Source organism: Mandrillus leucophaeus, unplaced genomic scaffold (assembly GCF_000951045.1).
Source record: "Mandrillus leucophaeus isolate KB7577 unplaced genomic scaffold, Mleu.le_1.0 Scaffold1203, whole genome shotgun sequence".
NCBI lineage: Eukaryota > Metazoa > Chordata > Mammalia > Primates > Cercopithecidae > Mandrillus > Mandrillus leucophaeus.
Window position 1 is genome coordinate 123,943 of NW_012100355.1, and position 6,267 is coordinate 130,209.

The 6,267-nt window shown below is 47.5% G+C and overlaps 1 non-coding gene and 1 pseudogene across 1 annotated transcript; both read right to left on the bottom strand.

The window, feature by feature from the left end:
* Window positions 1-3,346: 3,346 nt before the first annotated feature.
* TRNAN-GUU lies at window positions 3,347-3,420 on the bottom strand. The gene has a single exon. It is a non-coding gene; the product is annotated as a tRNA-Asn (tRNA).
* A 69-nt stretch (window positions 3,421-3,489) lies between these two features.
* LOC105532245 lies at window positions 3,490-5,970 on the bottom strand (annotated as a pseudogene).
* Between the last annotated feature and the right edge of the window lie 297 nt (window positions 5,971-6,267).

A 6,267-nucleotide genomic window follows, 5' to 3' on the forward strand; every position in this document is an offset into this window, starting at 1 on the left:
TGCACAGTTCCCAGTAGGGTCCGAGCTCCGATGAGCATCTAATACTGATGCAGATCTGACAAGAGCTCAGGTGGTAATGCTTGAAGGCCTGCAGCTCACCTCCTGCTGTTCGCCTGGGTTCCTAACAGGCCATGGACCAGTAGCTGTCTTGTGGCCCTGGGGGATGGGGACCCCTGATTTAAACTATAAACTCAATTTTTCCCAAAGATAGCTTGGGAGAAATTGCGCAGGAATGAGCAAAGCCAGCTAGCCTGTGAGGCTAGAACCAAGATGGGGCCAGCCATGTCAGCTTTCTCTTATTGTCATAATTTTGCAAAGGTAGTTTCTGAGGGACTGCACTGGACACTTGTTAAAAACATGAGACAGATTTTATTGTATGTGCTACAGTAGGCAAGAGAGGCCAGCAGAGAACTGAGCTCAACCTCAAATACAGCAGGAGGAGTTGAAGATTATAGCCAATTGGCAAGTTAAGAAAGTCAGTGGATGGAAAATTACTAAGAGGAACTTGATTAGCTATCAAAAGTGGTTGGGAGGACTCTTGCTAAACTAGACTCAACAGTATTCTTTTCTAAAACTGCACTTGGCAGGCCAAGAACTAACAGAGAAAAGGGCTCAGAGGAAACTACTGAGGTGTGGTGAAAGATGGAGTCCTTGTCAACTCTACACGGAAGCTTCTGCAAATAAACAAAGACCGACCAAATGGAAAAAAGCAAAGGCTATTTATTCCGAGCTTGCTATAGCAGGGAGTCAGTCACTGTGACTTGTGTTTTGGCAGAGACTTGAAGGCAGTCAGGAGGGTGGGAAAGCTTTTTAAAAAGAAAGACTTCGGGTACGCTTGGACTGGAGGCTGTCAGCATGGTGAAGCTGTAGATAGATGAAGAAAATAAAAATATTTTACCCCAGAATGTATTTCTTTGGCATATTGTAAGATGGCTGTCAGAGAGCCAGCAAACAGAAGTAACTCTGCAAAACTGTCTTTTGTAGGGGAAATTTACACCTGCAGAGAATCTGCATTAATCTAGCCTTACCTTGTCAGGATTGAGAAATAAAAATAAGCCCTAGGCCCTACAACCAACTGAACAGACTCCCTCTTGGCTGACAGGACTGCAGAGAAACCTTGAAAGCTGTTTCTAGCTGTGGCAGGCTAGGAGGTCGCACATGCCCCCTAAAAACCCCTCCCTCACTAACTGCCATTATGAGGCAGGAGAACAGCAGAGAGAATTGGAAGTTGGATAAAAGGCAGAATGAGTAAAAGCAGAAACAGAAGCAAGGTGATGGGGTGGGAGAGCAAGAAGCAAGATAAAAGGCGGAAGTTGAGCAGCCAAAACAAAAAGTAAGATTAAAGAAAGCAAGCAAGCCCAGGCTCAGTGGCTCACACCTGTAATCCCAGCACTTTGAGAGGCCAAGGCGGGCAGATCACCTGAGGTCAGGAGTTTGAGACCAGCCTGGAAAACATGGCAAAACCCCATCTCCATTAAAAATACAAAAAATTATCTGGGCATGATGGAGCACTCCTGTATTCCTAGCTACTTGGGGTTCAAGGAGCATCACTTGAACCCGGGAGGCAGAGGTTGCAGTGAGCCGAGGTTGCGCCACTGCACTCCAGACTGGGCAACAGGGCAAGACTCTGTCTCAAAAAGCAAATAAACAAACAAAAAAACAGCAAGCAAGGACCCCATGGCCGGCAAGTTCCAAACCAGTAAAAGGGCAGCTCCTGAGAGTTATGCATTGAGAAAAAAGTAAAGTATCCTTAACATGATTCCATATAATAATCAACTTATTACAACTCATGCATATGGACTGCATATCATGCATGTACTTAAAAGTAGAGACGGAGGCAACCTGCAAGCACACAAGGGCCAAAGTAACTAAGCAACCCACCTATCAATCAAAAGACAAACACTGGCTAATGATTGGGCATCCCTGTGAAGAGAAGAAAAACAACCACATATAAAAAGACTCAAAGTACACCAAACTCATACGATCTCATCTCCCAGAGGCCAGCCCACTCTCCCCAGTCCCGGAGTGTTACTGTGCTTAATAAACTTTTGATTTGCTTTGCTGCTTTGTGTGTGTCACGTACAGTTCTTTTTGGGACACCAAGAGCCTGGAAATGCACGGCACCATCTGGTAAGAATTAGGATGTTTTTCCTAAGGGTTAACAAACCAAGCCTTTGAAAAGACTTGCTTCACTACTGTTATCAACCAACAGCCTGATGCTTTCCCTCCCTTTCATGGTTTTGACAACACAAGCAAGCAGCATTCCCTCCTAAGAGGCTGTCGACCTAGGAATGATTCTAGCTAGACTACAGAGATGTACAGTGAGGGTTTTCATGTCCTCTGCTTCAGGTTTTGACGTCAGAGGGCCACAAACTCCACTCTCAGATGATTGCTAATGCCACCATTTTATGAACATGGGCCCCACGGAGAGGCACGAAGCTCAACTGCACATCTGCACATTGTTCCTCTTATAAATATTCATATTGCGATATGATTTGGTGCTGCTCTCCTGAAAGATGCATTTGCAGAATGGACTCAAATTAGAAGCATTGTAAGCACTATAATGTAGCAATGGCGCACCCAGCTCTCTACACTATAGAAAGATCTGTGGTGTAGACATTTCCACAATGACACAAGATATGTGTACAAGAATGGTGACTGCAGCGTTCTTTGTAATCCTAAAACCATGAAACCAACCTCATCTCAAAAACAATTTTTTTTTTTTTTTTTAGATGGCATCTCACTCTGGAGTCCACTCCAGGCTGGAGGTAGTGGTGCGATCTCAGCTCACTGCAGCCTCCGCCTCCCAAGTTCAAACGATTCTCCTGCCTCAGCCTCCCAAGTAGCTGGGATTACAGGTGTGTGTCACCATGCCCTAACAAAAACATTTTGAAAAGGGTTAAATAAATCCTGCACAAACTGAGGAAAAATACTGTTTTCAAAAATGATGGAGAGGATCCCTATCATGATGAATGATTCCACTGGTCACATTATTGATAGAGCAATCAGGAAATCCAGGCACCTCCTGGAGGTAATACTGGACTCCTACTACTAAAATATGAAAAAATGGAGGCATGTAAATTACTCGTTTAAGCGTATAACAGACTGAATTAGAATTTTATCACACCAGAAGTGGGTTCCTCGGTCTCTGTTTCAGAATTCCTGAGTTACAGCGGTATAAACCCGGTATTTCAGGAGATACCCGGTTAAGAATCTGGTCGGGGAGGTGGGCTGGGCCTTGACATGGATCAGTAAAAAATGAGTGTCTTGGGACTCCGGGAAGATAAAATCTTCTCCATTTGTCTAGTGATTGACAATGCGTGAATGCTTTAAAAGTTCCAACAGTCGTCCCTGGGTGGGCTCGAACCACCAACCTTTCGGTTAACAGCCGAACGCGCTAACCGATTGCGCCACAGAGACAACCGCTTCCGACTTTACTGGGCGATACAGGAAGGGCCACTCACTAAACTTGCTCCTTTCCGTCCGTTCTCAGGGCCTGCCCGGCAGGACGACTGAGCAAACCCTTGGAAAACTAGAGAGATTAGAGCGGTGAGTCGCGCTGGTCACGTTGGACACCTGCGCGATAGGAGATTCTGGAGCCGGAGGAACAGCCGAATGGCCTTCGCCCGCCCTGCCCCTCGCCTGCTTCAGGAGCTTCCGAAAACTCCCCGGTGGGCGACCCAGCCCGAGCCGCCTGGGGGCTCAAGGGAAGGTGAACGCCCAGTGGGCTCCCGCGATGGTTCTTCCCGTTCTTTGCGCCGCCTTCACCCAGTGAAGGAGCCTGTGCCCACCCTGGCCAGTCGCTTTCGGGGCTGCTGAGGAGCTTCCGCTGCCATCTTCGGATCCTGTGTTCCGCACGGGGGCTCCACCAGGGCAGGGATGGTGGTGAGGGTCCCTCGTGGGTCCCCTCGCGGGGAGCAGGGTCTGGCACTCGCCAGGGCGCACGACTAGGACTTGTCGAATGAATTCGTCGTCGCCTTTAGCTTTCAGTCCTTTGAAGAACCCTGAGAGTGGAAATCAAGAGATTTTTTTCCATGGGGAGGTTCTTTTTACAAAGCGTTGATGTTTGGGCACCCCGCAGGGCGGGCAACTGGCAGGGCCTCCGGCGCATCTTCTTCGCAGTGGAACCGCTGGGGCTCAGCTGGGCAGTGGTCGGGCCGTGGGGCGGCAGGGCGAGCGCAGGGGAAGGGAAAAGCAGAAGCTGGGAAAGAAGCCGGAGAGCGGTGGACCAGACATCCAGACCTCCTGAAAGGCTCGTGCAGAGGCACCGGTGGGATCTTCTGGAAGTGAGAATTGTTTTTGTTTATTGTAGCAGAATCGGGAAATGGAGAGAGAGCCTGAAAGAGCCCCAAACTCGAGGACCTATTGCTCCCCGAGAGTAATATCTTCCAGAAGAACTAGACAGAAAACTAGGCGTCTGGGATCCCTGAAATCCCTGGAGTAGAAGCATCATCATGACCCTCTGTGTTCCTTTTGGCAAAGGACTTGCTTCCGTTGTTTGTTCAATTATCTGTTTGTTAAATAAATAAAACCCTTTTCATATATCTTTAAAATTACCTTGGTCCTATTATTTTATGATTACAAATGATGCTGCAGTCATCATTCTACAAGCACACTTCTCATTGGCCAGTGGTGTGGAGGCCTGGAGAGTAGTTGTTCAAGCACAGTGTTTACATAGCTTTTATTTCATTCCGTTTTCTCTCCTTTGTTGCTTTATTAGGTATAACCCTTTTCTTATTTCAGAGGCTGCTTTAGGGTTTCTGGGATACATCTTTAATTTATCGTGGTCTGCTTTCAAGTGTCATTTTACCTGCCTTTCTGGCCTTTATCCTAGTGTTACGTATTTTTACTTTATACAGTATAAGCTTTCTGATTCATTATTATTACTTTTACTTTTAGGCCATCCTCCTGCCTCAGCCTCCTGAGTAGCTGGGACTACAGGTGCCCGACACTACGCGCAGCTAATTTTTTTTTTGTATTTTTAATATAGACGGGATTTCACCGTGTTAGCCAGGATGGTCTCGATCTCCTGACCTCGTGATCCGCCCGTCTCCGCCTCCCAAAGTGCTGGGATTACAGGCATGAGCCACCGCGCCCGGCCTAGGTCAAAATTTTTTTTAAAGATTTAAATTGGCGGCCGGGCGTGGCCTCCCAAAGTGCTGGGATTACAGGCGTGAGCCGCTGGGTCCGCGGAAGCATTGTTATTTAAAATATCATCTTTCTTTCCTATGTTTGTAAATATGGCATAAAGCCGGTGTCTTGTGCTGCTTATACAATTTTCAGAATGTGTATTTAAATTTAAAATATTAAATTTTACTAAAAAGCTAAAAATAATAATCATGAATGTCCTAGATTCATCTTAAGTTCCAACAGTCCACTTAAAATGTGCCCAACCTGAGGGTCAAACCTACCTGCTGATGTGTAATTTCTGTTTGTGAGACATTCTCAACAGCATTTACTTTCCCCAGCCTAGTGATTTTCCTCACATCTGAATGTCTTCAGTGCAAAAGGAAACATTTTTCTTTGCAAAAATACTTTAAAATATTCTTCCTTCAAGTAAGTGCATTAAAAACAAATTTCCCAGTTGCATCCCTGAAATGCATCGAAAGCGCGGGACAGACAATCAAGTGCTTCAGGATCAAGAGCTAAACAGGGGAGGACAAAGGTGGCTTCTTCATTAGGAGTCAAGCCGAAGTCAACTGATTTGGTCTCCAATGGAGACCGGAACTCGGTTCACCTGCGCCGTGAGGAGGCGCTCCAGCGGAGGCGGGACTTTCTCTTCATGGTGCCTTCAGATAGGAAATCTTCTAGGATTTCCTTCTTTCCCTTTGATCTACTTGCAACTGTCCCTTTCTACTTCTTCAAGACCTTTTTCGGATCCCTACTGCGAAGGACCTAAGGGGCCGGTGCCCTTCCCTACCGGTCCCTCGCTGACTGGGTGTCTTCGGAGCCCAAGCTCACCCGGAACATTACTGCCCGCTTGAGACAGCGAGAGGACCAAGGAGGGCGGCGGGTGTGCTGGGAACCAGAGTCACCGCGCACCTGCGTCTCGTGGGCTCCTAACAAATTGAATAAATGCCCCCTGAAGCTTCTCTGCAGGTCAGAGGGAAGGGGAGGGTGGCTGCCCACCCGGCGGGAGAAGCTTCAAGAGGCGTCGGGAGGACCTGGCCCTGCCCCTGGGCCTTGAAGACAGGCCTGGCCAGGCTAATTTTGACGGGTAGGCCCCCAAAAAATGTTCAAGGGCGGCCCAAACCCCGACCCCGAGAT